This window comes from Dipodomys merriami, unplaced genomic scaffold (assembly GCF_024711535.1).
Source record: "Dipodomys merriami isolate MVZ:Mamm:240054 unplaced genomic scaffold, mDipMer1.0.p SCAF_4, whole genome shotgun sequence".
NCBI classification, from domain to species: Eukaryota; Metazoa; Chordata; class Mammalia; order Rodentia; family Heteromyidae; genus Dipodomys; species Dipodomys merriami.
The window spans coordinates 84,636,826-84,659,811 of record NW_027205603.1 but is presented as its reverse complement, the minus strand read 5'-3'; positions in this window follow the sequence as shown (position 1 = coordinate 84,659,811).

Below are 22,986 nucleotides of genomic sequence, written 5' to 3'. Positions count from 1 at the left end.
AAATAAAATTAAATTAAATTTAAAAAATAAAAATAAAAAAAATAAATTCCTCCTCCAGTCTGGCTTTCTGCTGAGAAACAAAGTTATTTAACCTAGCCTGGGTCTGGAAGTACCTAAAACATCAGTCTCCAGTGTACAAATAATGAAATTGAATCTCAGAATCTTTTTTTTGGGGGGGGGGGGGTCTGGTCATGGGGCCTGAACTCTGGGCCTGGGCACTGTCCCTCAGCTCCAGCTCAAGGCTAGTGCTCTACCACTTGAGCCACAGCGCCACTTCTGGCTTTTTTCTTTTTGCTTATGTGGTGCTGAGGAATCGAACCCAGGGCCTGCGCTCTACCACTGAGCCACCTTCCCAACCCCTAATCTCAGAATCTTTAAGTCAGTTTTCGGAGAGTTTTTCATGCCATTTTTATCCCAACAGTTTTTAAATTTAAAAAGAAAAAAGGATCTTGAACTCACATTTTTAAAAATACTGGCCTTTAAGCAAGTTTTACATTTCCAAAATTTGTTAATTGAAGATGCCAATTAGTTCATCTAAGTTTATTCCATAAAAATTAGAAATAAGCTGACATTTTGCTGAGCCTGTGCTTTGCTAGGAAGACTGAACATATTTTTTATCATTATAATTTGCACAAGATTATTTTGTGGGTCTCTGGGAATTCAGGGAGCATCATTTAGGAAAAATTGCTAATATCAGAGAATAATAATGCCAATGTCAAGATTCTTAGCTCCTATAGTCTACAGTAGTCTCCTATAGTCGCTCTTCACTGCTCATTCATTCCACGACCTTTCTTTTAGCCCCTGAGTACACTCTGTCTTCTGATAGAAGCAGTGAGTCCTTAGTTTAAGAAAGAATCACTTAAGATGTTTGTACTCTATGATGATACAAAGATTATAGGTATTAAGTAGAAGTTGTACTTGGCTTTTCCCGGGTTAGTGACATTTGGTATGCTTTTTCTCTCACAATACTGTATAGCAGCAATGAATCTGTGCTCCCTGGCAGTCATGTGACCATGAGGGGAATATTTCCTATTTATGGTGGGTTTACTTGGACACAACTTATAAGCCAGGAGGCTTGTCATACAAAGAGATACAGAAGCCCCCAGGATACAAGAGACTTGAGACTTACAGATATAAGAGCAGAAAACTCTTCAAGACCTAAAGAGTTAAAACAGGGGTAGTTGAGGTAGGAAAAGGGATCTCTGCCTAGAAGAATTTATACAGCATTGTCTTAAAGAGTTGTAGCTTTATTTCATAGGTAACTGGAGATTACTGAGGGTTTTGAATTGGAGAAATGGCATGCTCACTTTATCTTCTCAAAGACAGTAGTGTGGGTGTGTGTTAGATTGCAAGAATACCGCAGAAACACAAAACCAATCAGAGTAATATTATCACAGCCACAAAGCCAGCATATATGAGAGCCCAAACGGCATGAATGCACAAGTAAAAAGGAACATGCATGAGAAATATTTAGAATATTAGCCAGGACTCGAGGAACAGGAAGAAGCATTTAGTAATTGTAATAGGCGCTCTCTCAGTCACTTCTTCCTTTTTGCAATCATTTTGTGTCATGTTCCGTGTGACCTTTTCCTATTAGGCCTCAGTTTAGAGTTTACCTATAGACACCCGATCTCAAATAGGTCACAGCTTCCTTTTTGGAACCTTAAGGTATACCTTAAATGAAGACACAAAGACTGAATTGTCTATACAATAGGAAGTCCTAGGTATTTGGAGCCGATGCTCTAGACTGAGAGGCTGAAGTCCATGCTTGGATATAACCAAACAGCAGAAAGTGAAATTAAGTCTAGAGACAATAATGCAAAAAAGAAATGGAAGAAGATGTCATCCAGAAGAGGAGCCAGGAGAAGAGGGATAGGGAGGAGTTATGGAGAGTCCATGAGGGGGAGAGGGAAGGAGGCCTTGGTAGGGTAAAACCATAGTGTGAACTATAAAAGAACAAATTGAGAAGTGTTATTGCAGAGCAGTAAGGCTTACTCCTCCACTCAGAAGGTGTTGTATTCACTGCTCTTTTGAGTGGCTTCAGGAGACAGAAGGAGAGAACCTAATAAAGCAGTCCTTGGGAACACTGTGTTCGTGCTGTCGGGAGATGAAGCAGTGTGACTCTGTTTTATACATGTGACAAATTGAGTGTTGACTTGATGTGAAGAAAGAAAGCCTTTTACAGGAGCAGTTGGGTAACCACAGGTATTATATTTACACATTTCTTTAGCAGTAGTAAATTATAATGCCTGTTTGGGAGTTTGGGCATTTTCTAAAGAATGTTTGTGGCAAAGGAGTAAACAAAAACTTTCATTGAAGAAAAATACAAATGCTGTGTACAGGCCATTGTGCAAGCTGCGTACAAAGACAAAAGCTGGCAGGACATTTATTCCCTAGACCTGATGATATGTTAAGTATTGGAGTGGAAGTGTGAACCAGAGACCCTAAACACAAGGATTCATATATTAATGAGACAGAGATATGGAGAAGCAATTTTCAAGGACAAGAGATTTTGTAATCATACAGTAAGCACTAGTCTGTTGGGCTACTAAATCCAGAAAAGGAAACCACAATAAGGTTATAACACATTTACCCTCAGCAGTACTTCATAAATATAGACAACAATTCAAAGCAAAACTTCCAATCTTCTAAATATAGGGTCTATATTTCTTTAATTAATGAACTGGTATTTTCCTGTTTAAGTCCTAGCTACTTTTTGTATATTCAGTGTTACTTCAAGCGATGAGTCATATGAACTTTCAAGCCCATCAAAGTTGACCCAATTTGTAAGTTTGACCATTTATTCTGGCTGTGGCCATGAGAAAGCTATTGAGAGTCTCTATGCTTCCGTGACTTAAAATAGGAGCTATATTCATATTTGCTTCATTGACTAGAGCTGAGAGTTACACTTCTTGGTAATAGAGAAAATATTGGCTGCAAGTTACTCAAGAAAAATGTATGCTTTATATACTTTTGTCTGGCAAAATCACCTCAAAGTTGGAATATATTGATATATTCTATTCAGTCATTTACCATCACTTCTTAAAAATATTACAGGAAATTTAAGAAGAAATTTTAATTACTATAAAACAAAAGGCAGCCCTGTATATTGCCCCAAAGTGCCCTTCTGTAAAAGTAGGCCTTGCAGATCTTCCTTTTCTTAACCTTATTTTTTGGCGGGGGGGGGGGGGGGGGGTCCGGTTGTGGGGCCTGAACTCTGAGCCTGGGCACTGTCCCTCAGTTCTTCAGCTCAAGGCTAACGCTCTACCACTTGAGCCACAGCACCACTTCCAGCTTTTTTTTCCTGCTTATGTGATGCTGAGGAATCGAACCCAGGGCCTCATGCATGCAAGGCAAGCGCTCTACCACTGAACCACCTTCCCAGCCCCCTTTTCTTAACTTTTACATTTTTTTCCCCTTTTTATTTTAGTGGTCCTAGGGTTTGAATTTAGGGCCTTGTGCTTGTTAGGCAAATGCTTTACTAGTTTAACCACACTCACAGTCTTGTTTTTTATAACTATATTATTAGCATACATTAACAGTACAAGTGGGCTTCATTGTGATTATTCCAGATGTTAAAATCAATAAAATTGTCCCATTCAATTAACAATATAAGCACCTTCTTATCATTTCACATTTTGGTTATGTTTTAATTTTTTATTATGTATTTTATGTTTTGTTATGTTTTAATGTTTTGGTCAAGTGTTTTATATTGTGTGTGTGTGTGTGTGTGTGTGTGTGTCGGTGTACTAGTACTGTTGAACTCAGGGCCATCAACACTGAGCCACACTACCATATCTGGCTTTCTGCTGGGGATAAAAATCTCTGAGATTTGTTTTCCCAGGCTGGCATTGAACCTTGATTCTCAGTTCTCACCGTCCTGAGTAGTTAGGATTATAGTAGTGAGCCACTAGTCCCCAGCTTTGGTCAAAACTAGGGTACTACAGTACATTCCACTTGCCCCCATTATTATCTACTTGAATTATTTAAAGTTTTCATTGTTAAAAATAATATTATATTGCCATCATTTATTCATTCCATAATCTTTAATTGAACATCTGTTCAGTGCAAGGTAAATTCTGCCTTGTGGAGTTTTTAAGCTGGCTCATATAGAAATGTTATTTGCAGGTTTTCAGTTAAATAGAGTATAGCTAGGTCAATAGATAATGCATGCAATAAAAACAAATGCATAGGTGCTTTCAGAGATGCATGTGCACACTACTAGAACAAGTAGTTATACATGGTTATAATTCAGGGTTAGCAGAGCAAACAAGAGAGAAATCAAGTATTACAGGTCAGATGATAAAGGGTCTTGCACTCTACTTCAGAGAGCTGGGGATACTTCCTGTGAATGAGGGATTTCTTTCAGCTCAGACATCTTTGATAAACAATATAGCCAACATTAGGCTGGATAGTAAAAAAAAAATGATTTTCTCAAACATCAGAAAAGATACAAGTTGTCCACTATCACCACTTTCATTCACTATAGTACTTGAAATCATAGCCCAAGCAGTAATGCAAGAGAAAGAAATATAAGGGATGCTAGTAGGAAAGGAAGAAGTCAAATTACCCCTATTTGTAAATGCTTTATACTTTTTAAAAATAAATTTGATTTATAGTTTACCCTTCAGATTCCATCAGAAGACTGTCAAGTCTGATAACCACTCAGTAAAGTAGCAGTATACAAAATCAGCACATGAACTCAATAATTTTTCCATACATTAACAACAAGCTCAATTAAGAAAATAATCCTATTCATGATTGCCTCCTTCCCAAATAAAATATCCAGGAATAAACCTACTGCATACTAGTGTGCATCCCAGTCCTCCTTACAAGAGACAAGTCATAGAACTAGTCCTGGTGCTTACCAGTGGACTAATAGATAAAGTAAATCCACTGTGCATACAAAAAATGAAGTCTTATTTAGCTATTAAAAGTAATGAAATCATGTCAATTTCAGGAAAATGAATAGGACTAGAGGGCATTGTGCCAAGTACAAAGAGCCAGAATCAGAATGACTAGTATTGCATGTTTTCTTACATACTCTAAATCCAACAATTAAAAAAAAAAAGTTAAGGGGGGAAAAAAACCATGAAATTGAAAAGGGTACTATTAGAAGTGAAGTAGCTGGGCACTGGTGGTTCATGCCTATAATCCTAGCTACTCGGGAGGCTGAGATCTGAAGATCGCAGTTCAAAGCCAACCTGGGCAGGAAAGTCCATGAGACTCTTATCTCCAATAAACCACTAGAAAACTGGAAGTGGTGCTGTAGCTCAAGTGATAGAGCATTAGCTTGAGCTGAAGAGATGAGGAACAGCGCCCAGGCCCAGAGTTCAAGCCCCATGATCAACAACAACAACAAAAAAAAGTGAAGTGTGCAGATAAGTGTGGGTGGTAGGGAAAGATGATCAAAATGACTTACACGCAATTATAACATTGTCCTAATGAACTCTATTACCCAGTATCCCAGTACAATTAGTATAGTCTAATAAAAATATTATGCCAAAGATAACAATGGTTAAAAGAGTGTGGATTTAATAATAAAGGCTTAATTAATGTCATAAAATATACAAATAAAGAAAGCCCTTAGAATGAGCAATAGAATAGCAAATGGCTTGAACACAAAGAAAAGTCAACGCAACGCAGCAACATATCCAGGGTGACTCCACATTTGTTTCACAAACACAAATTAGAGAAAAAATCTGAGAAGATATGCACTAGTATTATCCCATGGCTATTTTTTTTAATATTGAGATTATGACAGATGCTCCTTTCTTCCCTTGGTGCTGTGCTTTCATTTTTCCATTTTTTCCCCTTTAAATTCAAATTTTAATTGTAAAGGCCATGTAGGGGCCCAGGCTTGGGAGACTCGTGGCTTTGGAGGAGGCTTTGGCCAAAGACAAGGAATGGATCCTCACCACCAAACTGGGCCACCTGGCTAAGGCGAGTGGATCAAGGCTTTGGAGGAGATCTGTCTTTTCTCCCTGTCCACCACGGGGATGGAGATGACTGGCTTCTCCCTGGGGCTGGCGTCCCTCATGGAAGAGGCCTTAAAGAACATGCCCCTGCAAAGGCAGAGCCAAGCTGGCCAGCTTCAGGCATTTGAAGCCGTTGGCGACTACTATGGCCACGTTGGTCTGGGTGTGAAGTGCTGCCACTGCCATCCGAAGGGCCAAGGTCATCTTGGCCAAGGTCCCCATTGTCCCTGTGTGGAGAGGCTACTGGGGGAGCAACACTGAAAAGGGGGTAGAGCTTCTTTTTCCATTTTTAAACCAGGCACTCAGCACATGTGATAGTTAATCCCGATTGCCAGTTGACTGGATTAAGAAGCATACCCCACGGTGTGTCTTAAGTGTTTCCAGAGAGAATCAACCAAGGGAGGAAGGCGCAACCTGATTCTGGGCACCATCACCCCAGATGCAATAAGAGTTTGAGGAGAAGGAGAAAGCCATTAGATATATAGGCACTGGTGCGCTCTGTCTCTCTCTCTCTCTCTCTTTCTCTCTCTCTCTCTCTCTCTCTCTCTCTCTCTCTCTCTCTCTCTCTCTCTCTCTCTCTCTCTCTCTCTCTCTCTCTCTTTCTCTCTCTCTCTCTCTCTCTCTCTCTCACACACACACACACACATCACAATGTACAGCTCCACTATACACTTACTCCCTGCCATGATGGATTGAAATCAGGAGACAAAATAAATTTCCTTTTTTCGAATTTCTTTATAGTATTTAGACACAGAGATGAAAAACAGACACCATACATCTCTAATTATTTAGTATTTCAGTTATGCACAACTTTCGTTACTGTAAAGCATGCTTTGGTGAACATCTTTATAGATACGTACCTGTGCATCTCTGTCAAGCAATAAAAGTAGAATCTGAAGTTCAAGAAGCATGCAGGCATGATGCTTGTTACTTAGATGTTCAAAACTTTATATTAAATATAACAACACACACACACACACACACACACACACACACACACACATTACACACTAATCTAGGTTGGAACCAGACTAGCTTCTCAGGAACTTGAATGCTCCTGCTTCCTTAGACGTGACCCCAAGCATGTTACATTAGCTTTCTGTGTCTTATTTCTCTATTAAAGGGATGTTATCAATGTACCTTCCCTATGGGGCTACTGCGAAAGGTGGATGCCCAGCAAAAGGCAAGCACTTCTTACATGTGAGAATTCACAATGCCAGTTGTTGATAGTACATGTCAAAAGTTTTCACTTTGGCTCTGCCCTGGAGCTATTAATGTGGGTGTTGCCCTGGTTCTGTGTTTTGGATGATATCTTTACTCTCATAATTTCTGCCTATCTCCACTTTCAAAATTGTTCCTTAAATACAGGTGGACCTGTTGCAACAATGAGAAGTACAAGTTGTCATGTCCAAAATGAGCTTTACAACGTCGGTGCGGGGGGGGGGGGGGAATGGGGGGGAAGGAGAAGGATTGGGATTGGGGGGGGAGGGGGGAGGCTGGGAAGGGACGTGAAGGGTAAACAAAAGGAGGAGGCTGCAATGCTTGGTAAGAAATGTACGCATTATCCTGCCCATGTAATTGTAACCCCTCTGTACAGTATGTTCACAAATAAAATTTAAAAAAAAATTGTTCCTTAAGAATCAGTCCCAGGTCACAGGATTTGGTTTTTTTGTCCTCTTAACATGAAAACTTGTATTTTAAATATTTTCAGACTATCCAATCACTATTCTCAATGTATTTTGATGTGAGGAGTTACATTGAATATAGTTCTAGGTGTCAAATTCAGTTTCAAGAGCTCAGTAGGATCTCTAAAGGATTTTTAACTTTACTGTCTGAGAAAGTACTTGTTAGCAATAGTTCCTTCTGGGACCTCACTAAGATATCAGATGAAAGAGGGAAGTCTGTGTGTGTGTGTGTGTGTGTATACACACATATGTGTGTGTAGAGAGAGCAAGAGGGAAAGAGAGACGGAGGGAGGGAGGAAGGGAGGGAGAAACACACGCTTGCCATAAGCAATTACACAGAACCAGAAGACAGCATCCTTTAAAATTTGGGGGTTTACCCTGTTTTCACTGTATTTGATGTTGGTATAATTTGTGGAAGGGAAGGGAAAAAACAAATTGTTTTAGTGGACCCATTGCAACAATGAGATGTATAAGACGTTATGTCAAAAAAAACCAAACTTTATAACTTTGGAGGGGGGAAGCAGGGGAAGGGAGATGGGAAGGGATGGGAAGGGGAAACAATGGAGGCAACAATGCTTGATAAGAAATGTACTCATTACCTTGCCCATGCAATTGTAACCCCTCTGTATGGTATTTTCACAATAAAAAAATTGGGTGGGGGGCGGTTAGTAGAATATGATCCTATCCAAAAAAAAACATTCTGTTAAGCAAAGCCTTCCTTGCAAAATGAAGCTCTTTTAGAATTCAAATTCATTCTGTCTTCTGGCAAAAAGCAATAACTCCTTTTCAAGAGCCGTTCTTTGTTTCTTGGTACTGTAAATAGTGAAAAATAATACCTACAGCTCACAAGAAAGATCTAAGGACTGCAGACCGGAATCCCTGGCCTTGCCACTCGCTCTGCTGCTAATTAGCTGGGTGTCTTTGTGCTAGCAGTTACTGGGTAACTTTGCTGAACCTCAGCTGATGTCCAAGGTTCTATAAGACCCAAACATTCCACTATGTTTTTCCTGCCTTTGTTGTTTCCCTTGGGAGTTGGAATGCAAGAGGTTATGAAAAGTGACAACAGAATCCCTCTCCACACATGAAGGAGAGGGTGAAAATTCATGTGTTAATATTTTCTTCCTTGGCACACAACCAATATTTATAAGGTACTTACTAGGAATCTGTTATGCCGTTGGGACACACAGTGAGCTGATCAGAAATGTTCTCCATCCTTCGAAGTTTAGAGGGAGACCAGATCATTTAAGCAAGTGATGACAATTAGGTCTGGAAGGTGAGGTCTCTTCAGGGACAGCAGCTTGGAGATGCTATGATTTTAAAGCTGAAGCAAAGAAAAGAAGCAGCTAATTGCACCGATGTGTCGGCTTCTTTAGATGACCTTCCTTGACCCTTCCCATCATCCTGAGACCAGTGGCTAGATAAGATTTTGTCCTCTGGGCTCCAGGGCATCTAGTACCTACTTCAGCTTGCTCCCATAATGCACTGCATCAACAATATATATTTCTATCTATCCTGAAAGACTCCTTTAGAATCAGATGCATTATAGATGCTGGTCAAAGAAATAAATTCTTTTCAGGATCCTCTGGGCGTCCTCACAGATCTGTACCAGACAGAAGAATACCAATAGCTCACAGAGAGGGACTGAGGGCCAGAAATCAAAACACCTAGCTGATGGTCCTCAAGAAGAAGGGCCCTGTGAATTTCATTTTTGTATTTCCAGTCCTGGATCAGTTTCTCTTCCCTGTTACCTGCAAGTTCACTGAGGGAAAATTCATGGCTATATCTCCAGCATATAACAAATAGAGGATTTTCATTACACGGGAGACCATAGCCTGGACTGTTGCAGTTCTTACTCTTCTAAATAGTGGGTGAGTTTGGTGTGGTGTTTGGAGAGAGAGAGGTGGGGGGGGGGGAAACTGAGAGGTCTTGTTTCTATAATTGCTGTAGCAGTGTATATAATATGATTATCATCTATTCATATACAAAGTAGGCTGATTCTTGGGTGAAAACATTTAAGCCCAATGGAACAGCATGGCACAGGCTTAGAGGTAGGCACATACTTTGATTTTTGGAAAGAGTAGAGTAACTTGAAGGTAGGGCCCATAAGGGGTAAAAAGATGTAACTGGACAGGTAGATCTCAGGCATTAGAGAAATTTGTCTTCCATGGAAGAAGACTGGGCCGATATAGAGAGTCACATTGGGATGTTATGCTTTGTTTCCAAAGATGATCTTAGTGCTCTCTGAACAGAGACTGGGATACAGTCAGTGAGATTAGAAAGGCAAAGTCTGACATGATTCATTGACTGCACAATTTCTTTTATGTTATTTTATTTCTTTTTTTTCTAGGATTGAGGTTTGAACTCAGAGCCTGAGCACTGTCTCTTAGCTTTTTCACTCAAAGCTGTTGTAATATAACTTGAGTCCCAGATCCACTTCCAACTTTTTCTGGTTAATTGGAGATGAGAGGCTCTCAGGTCTGTCTGCCTGGGCTGGCTTTGAACTGGGATCCTCAGATCTCAGCCTCCTGAGTAGCTAGAATTACAGGCATTAAAGCCACCAACATACAGCTACACAATTCCTTTGGATTAATCCTGGGGGAGAAGGAGAAGGAGAAGCAGAAAAGTTGCATGTCATGCAAACACCTTGTTCTGGAATAGAAAAAGAAGGTGAGAAACAAATGAGCTTACTGTACTTAGAATTTAAAAAAGCAACATATAAATATAAGTGATGTACTCCCTTGGGCTAAGGGAGAGAGGAAGCTTCAAATTAAGTACAGTTCTCCAGCACGCATATTTATTCACTTTATTCCCACAGTGATTTACACCTATGTTTACTTGACCTGCTTATTCTTCTGAGAAACTGACAAGAACCAAGAACGATACCAAGCATGCTGAGCTGAGGAAGTAGACAGTCTATTCCACACCCTTAATTGCTAAATATATTTTAAAGCGTTAAAAAAATACCTGAAACAAATAGCTTTTTTCTTTTTCTTTTTAGTTTAACTCCTCCTGGATAAACTTTTGATTCATTTCTGTTCTAGATTAGAGACCAAACCCCAAGTTCATGACGAATGCTGGTTCAAGATGGTATCCATTTCATCTCGCTTCCATCTGTGGTAGATCTAAGAATTCAGAACAGCTGAGCAGTGGTAAGAAGTTCACGATGAGGAAAAGATTTTGAAGGTTCATACAGTGCACGTTTTTCCATTTTGATGGGGCAGAGCACTTGGCAAAGAGCCACACGATTAAATTGCTTTTCTGGTATCTCTTGTGAATTCTTTAGACTTTATCGTCCCACCTAACAAATGAGTGAAATGGGTGAAATGGGTGGATAATGAACGCTAACCTTTTGATGTCATGGAAACCATGATTTATGGGCCAAATACAATACATCACTTGGTTTATATAGCTCAATAGCAAAGAGTGTTTAAAAAATATGTATGTACACATGCATACACACATACAGACACGCATGAACACATATGGAGATAAATGGTTTTTAAAACTCAAACATATCACTAATGTGAAATTGAATTCTTGTGCTGGTAAGTTTTCTGGAAGCAGCCATTCTTGTTCACTGAGGTGACACAGAGATTATAACATATTTACCATCTTATCTTTTATGGGAAAAAGAAGTCTTCTGATGCCTATTTTATCCTCTCAACAACCCTTGCATGCAAGTTCCATTTTCCTGTTTCCAAGGTGAAGAAACAGGCAAAGAGTACCTTGCCCTGATGAACCACCACATAGATTTTAAGTAAATGCAGGGTTCACACTGCTCAAATTCCAGAAGGTGCTCTGTTATCTTCCAAGTACTATCATCCCCCACAGTACTCTGACACTGCTCTCAGTCAAAACCCTCCCAAAGTCATACCCCCTCTGAAGAGTCCTTCTCTACCACTCCCTCTCTATTATTCTGTTTCACCTACCAATTTCTGCATCACAGTCCCATTCTTCCTGGCTCTCAGCCACATACTCCCTCGAGAGAAGGCAAATCCTCCTGAAAGCAGGTGATGGGCTATTAGCACATCACCTGACTCAGGATAGACACTCAGAAGATGTGATTGAACAGATGTGAATTTCCAGATGACAGGATTCTGTTCCTCTCTTCTAAAGTAAACTCACATATGACAGAGCTTAAAACCTTCATCTCTGATGCTTCTTCTGAAAGGAAAGATCACCGTGCTCTAGCTTCCAGGGGCCCATAACTGGAGATTCCATGCACTGAAAATGAACGTGAAGGCATTATAAGCCTCGTTTATTGATGCAAATGTTTGACCCAACTCTGCAAGACATATGGCCTGTTTACCAGTTTTCAGACATACATTCCAGGGTCCTCTTTCCCAGTCTGATCTCCCCATTGTTATCTGTCTCATGGCCCAACAATGATCTACAAGACCAAGACCAATTTTCTTAGCTCAACATTTCACTTTGATTTCAATACAACTTTCCAGCTATTTCTTTTCCTCTGTTGGCTTGCAGCCTAGACACTTGAACCTCCTCCACACCAGGATGCTCTCCCAAGGACCATGGTTTGACTTCATTGCTCACCCCATCACCTCCGCAACCACGAAGATCTTCAAGTAAATGATGCTTTCTTACCGCTTTGAGGACGCGAACCACACCTCTGACATCTCACTTGTCTTACAGTGACTACACTAGTAGCTATATGTTATTTTTAAACATTTTTATTGTAAAGACACTGTACAGGGGGGTTACAGTTACATGAGCAAGTCCATTTCCTATTGAGCATTGTTACCCCCTCCTTTGTTTTTCCCCTACCATCCCTTCCCTCTCCCCACCACTGCTATACATTATTTAGAAATGACTTATTTATTGTTAGTAGTCCATCATTTAACCATATACCTGTTCTCCCTGGGTCCAAGGGTAGAAATAAGGGGGGATCAGAGAAATAAATAAAAATCTGCTTAGTTAGACATGCCTGTAATTTCAGTGCTTTGGAGGTAAAGGTAGGAGATCTACAATTTGAGGCTGTCTGGGCTACTTTGAAAATTTGAGATAAACATTGCCCCATGATGAGGCCTTATTTTCAAAGAGACACATATACAGAGAGAGACAGACAGACAGACAGGGACTATTCCTGTATGTCTTCCTTCCTTAGGCTCATCTATTTGATAGGATTTATTAAACTCCTACAGTGTACAGGCATTCTGCTCAAAACTTTACTATACTCAGAATTCCTATTTATTACCACTTCTAATTATTTCTACCAGCTCAATCAGGTATACTACAATTCGCTTCATTAGACTGAAGGGGAGAGATGGTTTCAGAGAAGTGACACAATTTTCCCAGGGTCATTTAGCTATTTGGATGTGATCATGGAACCTCATCTATGGTCTTTCTAATAGCATCATCCCAAGTTACAGATCCTGCCATCAAGAGCCTCAGAGATTTGGAAGGACTATGGCTTTACAGCCAGTTCATATATGCCACGAATACTTTATCAGGCATTGGGAAGAGAGAAGGGCCGCGAAGTGCCGGCAGGTTTCCAGTATTTTGGACATTAAGTGAAGGACATACAATATACGAATGGAGACATACAATAATTATACTTTCTACGTGCTGTGGTTAAAAAAAATAAATGATGTGATATGGTAGAGTAACAAGGAGAAGTCACCAAACAGGTGTGGAGGTAGGGCAGTGTTCTTTGAGCAATAGATACAAAATAGGTATTAATGACAAGCAATAGATATTCATGATGAGATTGTGGCAGGTTATAAGAAGCCAGGAGGAGAGCTTTCCAGACAGAGAGACCAGGTAGTGCAAAGGCCCTAAAGCTTGCCATGGAGAGGACCAAGTCACAAAGCAAAGTGTGCCCGCCTGGCTAAACAGGAAGAGAGTTAGAGGTGAAGCTGGAGATGTAGGAAACTGACTTGCCTCTAGGTTGCTCTGCTGAAGACAACTGCAGAATGAATTATAAGCCCCCGACAACATAACTGATTGCTGCGTGTCTACAAACTGGCATTGTAATGCATTTTGCCATTCATCATTTCTTACATTCTAGAAAAATAAGATCACGTATATACAGAAATTATGACACACTCCCAGCAGGAACTAGCCAACACCCCAAAATCAAACACATTGGTGTTTCTGTCAGGAACTATGAGACCATCCACACTACATAGAAAAAATAAGGAGTACAGACAACTTCATATTAGTTCAAAGCAAGGGTGACAGACAAGTAGCTGTCAGGTCTTGGTCATTAATGCGATGCAAAGATTTTGTGATCCAGAGCTTAGTAGACTTCAAGATTGTAGGTCAGTATTATCAACCTGTAACTCCTATCCCTGTTCTTTCTCCTCCTGGAATTCTTTCTGAGGCAAGAGAGTCTTCCTATTTTCAACAGCCAGGTCAGGTGACTCCTCCAAGAAGCAACTTCTTTTATATTATTATTATTATTATTATTATTATTATTATTATTATTATTATTATTATTATTATTTGTCAGTCGTGGGGCCTGAACTCTGGGCCTGCACGTTGCTTTCCCTCAGCTCTTCAGCTCAAGGCTAGCGCTCTACCATTTGAGGCACAGCGCTACTTCCCGCTTTTTTCTTTTTGCTTCTGTGGTGCTGAGGAATCGAACCCAGGGCCTCATGCATGCAAGGCAAGCACTCTACCACTGAGCCACCTTCCCCACCTCTTTTAAACATTTTTATTATTCAGTAGTTGTACCACAAGGTTACAATTCCATAAGCCAGGTTATGAGTACAATGCAACCAGATCAATGTCATCCCTTCCACCTTCTTCCTCATCGCCCCCCTCCCATCCCTACTCCCAAGTAATGCAATCTGATTTTACATGGTTTATTGAATGTGACTGTATTTGCTTATACTTCCTCCTTCCAGTTGTGTGCACCCCCATTGGTTTTCCCCTCGCGCATGTTTCCAGAGGTCAGCTTTTGAATGCCCTTGCTCCACATCCCTGAGTGGAGTTAATCCTCCTACCTCGCAGCCCCGGTGTAGGTTGTCCCTATTACTGCTGCTCTTGTGAAGTCAGCATCAATCCTCACTGTCTCCGAACCCTGGAGACCCGCAAGCATCTCTCACTCATCTTGATAGTGTCGAGACCCAGTGCAGCGCTTGATTGGAAAGATCGCTGGAGAAGGCTTTGCTGAATTGAATTGAATTGCCCTGACCCAGATCCACCTTCCCACAGCATGGTTTCTCCTCCAAAGATTTCCACATCTTCTCTCTTGGAGGCGCTAAGTGCCACGATTGACTTAAAAGCTCCACGGCTTCACTCACTAAATGCTTATTTCTCACTCAATTTCCAGCCCAGCATGAGCCAGCAGAGCAAAGGATGAGTGAGAGGACAAGGACTTCCTTGTATGGACGGAGCAGGTCTGGAAGTGACAGTCACCACTTCTTCCCACTTGCTACTGGTGGTGAGCTAGACGTTAAATCACAGCTAAAGATGGTGAGAAAACCCATCAAAGTGGACGGTCAGAAAGAAAAAGATGTTAGAGGATTTGTGAGCATCTGGCTAGTCTGGACCATTTCTCTATCAATATAACTGGTTTTTCCACGGGAAAAGCAACTCGGGGACTGTCAGAGGAGCTCAGCCACTGTTCCTACATCTTATAAGCAGTCCTAGTTAGGAACTCTAAAATGCTAAATCTTTGGGGCAGGCCCTTAGAAAACCTCCAAGTCATGCCCTATGCTAGAGACAAGTTCCAAGAATTCTTTATGTTTAGCAAGCCTTATGACACATTCTCTGAAATTACTTCCCTAGTTTTTAATTTTTAGATGTTCTTTTTGCTCAGACCTTTTGGATAAGTGGGCTGATTTTGTTTAGACTTGAAGGCAGAGGAAAAAACTGACCTCTGGTGACTTCAACCATTCAAAGGAAAGTAAACAGGCAAAACCCAAGCAAGCTAATCAGAACTCATTGAGAAGGTAAAAACAAAAGAAGGTCATGAGGCTGATTCCCATGCAAGGTGTGCGTGTGTGTGTGTGTGTGTGTGTGTGTGTGTGTGTGTGTGTGTGTGTGTGTGTGTGTGTGTGTGTGTGTGTGGTCAAATGAGGAACTCTACAATTCTACAAACCTGGGTGGGGTTTTCAACATGATTGGCAGAGCTGAAACTGAGGAGGAAGTGAAAGTCAAGGAAGGAAGGGGACCTTGATTTTGGGATGCAAAACCTACCCTATCACAAATGTTCTGGGGTATTTGTTTTCATTTCTCAAAGATCTATGTTTTGCAAAATTATTCCTTGCTAAGTTGGTGGGTCACCATGAAAACTCACCGCATGCATCTCTCGCTCAAGCAGTTGGCTGCCTGTCCCAGTGAGTGAATCCTTGCAATGACAGAGCATGCAGAATTCTAGCCCAGGCTGCTGTAGTAGGTAATTCTGACTCTGACTCAGGGACTCCCAGTGGCTTACTATTTACCAGAAGAGAGCTACACATAGCCTGAGCCTTTTTCTACCCAGTTGCCTTTCTTTCCCTTCTACTTTCACAGGTGTGAGACAGACATCAGATCTGAAGGCTCTCCCCACCTCCTCCTACTTCCTCCTCTATTTCTTCACAGGTGCTTCCTCCAGTAACTCCCTAGCCCCTAGACCCACCCAATGTGTTTCTCACATCATCCAAACATCCACATTAGTTTATTCAAACTTCCAAGTAATCAAGGTAGAAATCTTTTCTGGTGGGGGTGATAGAAAGGAAGAATACTGCATAGCTTTTATCCCCCTCCTCCATTATTGGTAACATCAATTCACTGTACCAGAGGGTTTTATTTTGATCCATTCATATATATATATGCACTATATCATTATCAGACTCCTCTACCACTATATACCTCCCCCATCTCCTTATCCCCCTCCCAAACCAATCTCAATAGGTTTCATTGTTTCAATTCCATACACCTGCACATAAAACATTCTGATCATACTCAACCTTTCTGTTTGTCCTTCTGTTTCCTGCACACACCCTCACACTGGACAGGATCTGTTTTACATTGTTGACATTGTTTGGTGTATGCTAGTTATTCAGATGCCTCCTCTTAAATGTAGCTTGAATTATATTCAGAGTTGGAAATAATTCACCTTAGCAGAACAATCGTTCTCTTCCTCTTCATGGAGGAAAAGTGTGCAGTCATCATCTTGCATGCCATCGTAGCTATAGTTTTGGTTACAACAAAACCATCTCAGCTTTTCCTCTGCAGGACCCAGCTGAATGATGTGGGTGGGAGGGCAGCCCCAGTGTGGTCCCTGCCTTGATCAGGAATCTGATGAAGCCCAAAACAGTGACATGGGGACAGAAGAGCCAGCTGTTTCATGAGCAGGCCCAGTAAACATCCATCCAACCCAACTCCCTGTCTTGTAGGCTCTCCGCCCTGCCCCATTCTGTGAGTCTATGCTTCACACTGACAGCATCACTTCAAGTAACCATCTACATTGAAGATATCATTGGTCAAATCAACCCAAAGAAACTCATGTCTGCAAAATAAAAAGCTATTAATCCCATGGGAGTTCTCAAACCATCCTTACTTCACAGTCATTTTTAGCATCCCGAAGCCCCAGCAGCTGCTCAATATATCCCAGGACCCAGCTTTGTGCCAAAATGTCTTAAAACACTTGGCTGTTGAAGGGTGAGCTGACCATTGGAATAGCCCACATGGTATAATCTACTCTTCAAAGATAAAAAATAAAAAATAAAAAACCAACTACAGTTGTCGTAAAATGTGAGCATTTCAGCAACAAAGCTAAGAAACACAGCATGGTGTCAGAAACCATTACAGCTGTAATTCATGGAGCCCTTTGTGTGCTGTAGAAACCATGGAAGCACCACCACCAATCATTGCCCTATTTGGCAAATGAAGAAATTGAGGTGACACACATGAATCAACTTGCCCAATGTGTCACACTGAGAAGTAAGCAATAGAACTCAACCAAGATCAGTCATTCTCTGTCATTCCATCTGCTCGTGTCTGATATCAGTGCAAAATCCTCATTTTGAGTTCGCTTTTCTAAAGAAATGTTTTCTGGCGCTTCATTCAAACTAGATCAACAAAGTGATAGCTAGTGAAGGGCGTTAGACCTTTTGAGCAGTGAGTTAAATAGAGGAAGTCTGTAATCATCCCATTTAGTGCTTGATAATGAATGCTTCCTAGGGGGTTGGAGCATTCCAAATCATTTATCTGAACAGCTTTGTGCAGATTCCTTTTACTTTATTAACAATCCAATAGAGAAGCAGGAGATGCTACACGAGAATGCCCAGAGAGAGGATTAAAGAGGTCAAGCTTAACTTGACTTCCAGTCTAGCTAGAAAGTACTGAATTAGGTCATAGCAAGCAACAGAAAGCTTGTCTTAATCTCTACCATGCTATCTACTCCCTGAACACACTGGCCAGCCCTCAACAAAGGCCTAGGCAGACAGGGTGATAGGCCATGCCCACGCCTTACTGAGTGACCAAAGTCACCTTCAGACAAGAAGAAATAGCTCCACCACTGTCTCTACAACTTGGAAAAGAGGAAAACAGAAGAACAGCTGAAAATCAGGTGAGAGGAAGAATATTTTTATAATTCATGTTTTCCTTACTTTGTTCATCCCTAACGCTACAGGTTAACTGTCCACACTAAAACACATGTTGGAATATAGTCCCCCTTGTACAGTATTAAGAGGAGGGGCCATGGGGGAACTTCAAAATGTGATTAGGTCATGGCTGCTTTGAACAGAGTAATCCACTGATGCGCTCATGGATTGTTGAGTTGGTGGATTATCTGGCGAGTAAGCTTAATACAAAAGCCAGTTAGCAATGACCCCATCACTCTGTACTTCTCTGTCCACCTTGGGACTTTGCACAGTTCCACAACAACATGAGGATGCCCATCACATTCAACCCTTTCACCTTTGACTTCCACAGATTCAGAATTTGTGAAATGAATTAGTTTATTATTTTATTTTATTTTTTATTATTTTATTTGTTTTGTTTTTTTATCTATAACTTATCCTACCTTGGATATTTAGTTATAGCAACCACAATGCCAAAAGAAAATACATATTAATGCCCATGTCCAGCCAGCCACTGTGTGAAAAGGGAGCAAATCAAACAGTCACTCTCCCCGGGAAGGAGAAGTGGAAGAGGAAGGAGGCTTGTGTTGCAGACCTTGCCTACTACTCAGTGTGGCTACATGCACCGTCCTTGTTCCTGCTTCTCAACCAATCATGATAACCCACTCCCTTTGCTAGCTGTTTGCTTAGAACCAGACATGTAACATGCATCTGTCAATAGCATAGAAGGGGATATTTGCAAGGGACCTTCTTAGAAAGGTTTGCCTTCTGATAAAAAGAAAGGCACATGGGAGAAGGCTCTTTTTGCCTGATTCCTCCTGGGCTGACATGAGATCTAGGAGTACATGATGCTAGGCAACCATTTTCACCCATGAAGAGAACTATAGATGAACCTTTAAAGCTAGATGTGCAAGGTATGGGTCTCTGGCAACATAGAAAGGCAATGCACATCAGAGACCTGCAAGCAGGTGAACAGCTCTGATCCTAGCTCTTGTTAGGATGTGAAGTGCCTGGTTTCATGGAGCATTGCTATGGAGTCAGATGAAAACCTACAATATCCATTTACCCTGAGTCTGTTTCATGCCAAGTAATGATGGTCTTGGTGTTTTTCACATAACCACTTTGCATCCTAGCAATAGACAAAAGCCAACGCTGGGAAGGAGGAGGATGGCCCAGCCAGCTCATATTTACCCAAAACAGACACAATTTTCAATTCTCAGCATCCCCGCCCTCCTTCTGCTAGAAGCACCCCAATTTCCCTAGGAGGGGCCATAGATGCCCACTCTGTGGTTCTCTGGTATTCCTGTAGGTATATAATTTGTTCTTCTCTTAAGACCCCATCATGTTAAAACAAATAAACAACAACAACCTAGGCCATTTCCAGGAAATAATCTTTTCTAGATATTTATACCGTATTACTAACATTCAACTTGGGAGACAAGCAAAACTCTAAGTTCCCTTATTTCTAGTTTTCTCACTGCAAATTCATTTTGGAGATGTAGTGGGTTTTGGTTACTAGGAAACACTGAGTTAGGGGAAAAATATGTGTGAGAGATCTCACCTCACACTTGTCATACTAAATATTATCAACAAACACAAAAGTCTTTGAACACTAATTTCCCAGTGAGCACACTGTCACTTCCAAGAAAATATTTCTCCTCTTTACCACTAAGAAAAACATGAAGGAAAGAGTCAAGCCTAGGAAATTCAAGAAGATTTGCTGTCTATTAGTGTGACCTAGCACCTTGTAGATGCTGCTGCCTATATGATGGAGAACAGAGGTCAGCAAACTAATCCTATGAGCCAAACCCAGCCTGACATTGGCTTATATGAATCAAGCTTTATTGGAACATAGTCATGTTCACTTGCTTATAAATCATTTATGTCCATATTCCACTACAACGTAGTGTTGAATTTTGTGACAGAGAATGCCTAGTCCATCAAGTCTAAAATAGCTCTTTTTTTCAGTGCTTTGCAGGAAAATATGGTTGGCCACTAATATAGTATAATAATATCAGCAATTGTTATCTGTCCTTGAACAATAGTTATTATCAGTTATTGAACAGTCACCTAAATTTAAGTCTCAGGAAGTAGATACCTAATTCCGTTTTTCTAAAAGGAAGGAAAGTGAGGCTTGGAGACATTCAATAACTAGACAAAGGCAATCCACACTGAGCAAGGATTTAAGCCTAGTCATGCCCATTTATTTAGCAATTAGTATGTGTGAGGGCATTGCGCACTGTGGTAAACAATGCTATGCAGTCTATGCTCCCTGAAGCATATAGTAAAGTGAGCAAGACTATCATTAAACAGATAATCACACATGCATAAGTATATTATGATCAATAATTTTGTGGTTGGAAATTAGTTTTAAAGGTATGAGAGAAAGGTATCAAGTACTGGGAGAGAGAAAAGGCAGACAGACAGACATCAGGGGCTTAAAGGAGGCTCACAGGGAAATGGAGCTGCAGTATATTTTGCTTGCTAAGGCTTAGTTAGGAGATACTGTTCAAGGCAAGAATAGTAAAGGAAAAGAAGCGAATGAGGCAGACCATAAGGGAAAGAAAGCAAACACAAGGGGTTTCTCTATCAAGATGGTGCCAGTTACATGCAATGGCCCAGATAGATGAACCACTGGGAACAACCAAGGGGAAAGAAGAGATGATCTGTTATTGGCCTCCGTCTCTTGTCTGCTTGGCAGGCTGAGACGGCCTGGGGTGTAAGGAAGACGAGATGGACAGGAAGATGAACAAGTTGCCAAAGCAGAGAAATTCAGATGAAGCTGAGAAAATCTAGTAGACCTAAAAAGTGGGCGGGTCAGAGGCTGTAGTCAGAAAGCCATTCTAAAGAAGTGACATTGAGCCAGGTGCTAGTGGCTCACTCCTGTAATCCTAGCTACTCAGGAGGCTGAGATATGGGGATCGAAGTTCAAAGCCAGCCCGGGCAAGAAAGTCCCTGAGATTATTATCTCCAATTAACTATCAAACAGCAGAAATGGAGGTGTGGCTCAATTGGCAGAGTGCTAGCCTTGAGCAAAAGAGATTCAAGGGCAGAACTCAGGCTTCAAATGCAAGCCCGGGGACCAGCACATACACACATACATACATACATACATACATACATACATACATGCATACATAATGTGATCTTGCTGCCAAAACATGCCAAATGAAGTGAATGACTAGGAGGAGGTACTACTTAAGCTGAGGAGAGGTAAAAATACAAAGATACTGAGATTGGAAGAGATTGGCATATCTGAGCAACAGAAAATGATAGGGTTTAGAGGTCAAACTGGAGTTGCTCTGTCTTCCTACTAGCTATAACACGGGGAAACTTTTGAACTCTCTGACTTTATGTTTCTTCACTTATAAAAATAGATGCCACAATTTTTCCTAGTTCACAGATATCAAGTGTTTCTACTTTATTATAAGGAGTAATAACATGTTATATTTTTTGTATTTGTAGGTCTTAGCATAGTGTTTGGTTCATAAGAGGCAAACAATGCTTTTCTTTTCCCCAGTCCTGGGGCTTGAACTCAGGGCCTGAGCCTTTCTGTGCTCAAAGCTAGCACTATGGCACTTGAGCCACAGAGCCACTTCCAACTTTTTTTAAGTGGTTTATTGGAGATAAGAGTCTCATGGACTTTCTTGCCAGGGCTGACTTTCAGCCTCCTGAGTAGTTAGGATTACAGGCTTGAGCCACCAGAACCTGGCTTATTATTATTATTAATATTAATATTAATAAATACTGTTACAATGTACTCCAATCTGTTGTATTAAAACAGCTAAAGAAGAGCCCTGGAACTTCCTGTGAGAGTTTGCATTGCAGTTCAGTTCTCTGTAGAAGGACATACAGCCCATATTTTCCAGGCCTCTCTATAAAACCCCTAACTTTCCATAGCTATTGCCAGTATTGGTGAAGTGAATTCCTTTGGCCAGTGATGTGTGAGCCACATCCTGCAGAAACTGAAGGCAAATTCAGCATTGAGGTTGGGTCCTTTTGGTCTCACCTTCTGCCAGGAGAAGAGCACATTGCAGGCCAGTGCAAATGCAGTCACAGACTGAGAAGACTCATGGAAATTGCTTCACTATGGACCAGAGCCAAGGCAGAGCAACAGCTGACCTAAAGACATCAAGTGCATGGCATGAATGGGAAATGTTCATACATACTCAGACTCCGCATAAACATGCTCACTCAGCTCTCCTCTGAAAAGGGTAGCCCTTTCTTGGCGCTCACACCTGCCCTGTATCTACAAGTACCACTCAGGTGATTTCTGTTCCCTTCTGGGAATCTCTACATGGGCATTTTTGTGTTCTCCTAATAGCAGAGGTGTGGGGGTGGGGAACTGTTGACTAGTTCACAGTTCCTAGCAGGTTTTTCCCATATGTCATTAAGGCCCTCACTCCACACACCAGACTACTGGGACCCACTCCCCAGAGTTTCTGAACCATCCAGCTGAGGTGGGGCCCAAAATTTCCATCTCGAACAAGTTGTTGGTCTACAACAACACTGCTAACTCTCAGACCATGTTGAGAACCAGAATCTCTTATTACTGAACAAGGACCTACGCAGCAGGATTCCAGGATCAAACAGCTTTGAGCCAATGTACCCTTGTATCATTTTCTAGCTGTGTACCTTGGTCAAGTCAATTTCTCTCTGAGCCTCAATCTCACCACTATTAAATAAGGGCATTGACTCTGTGTGCCACAAAGGTAATGATGTCGCAAAGCATAGAAGAGCTCCTCCTCTGAGATCCCTCAGTACCTGTCCTGAGACTTAGATCAGGGCTCA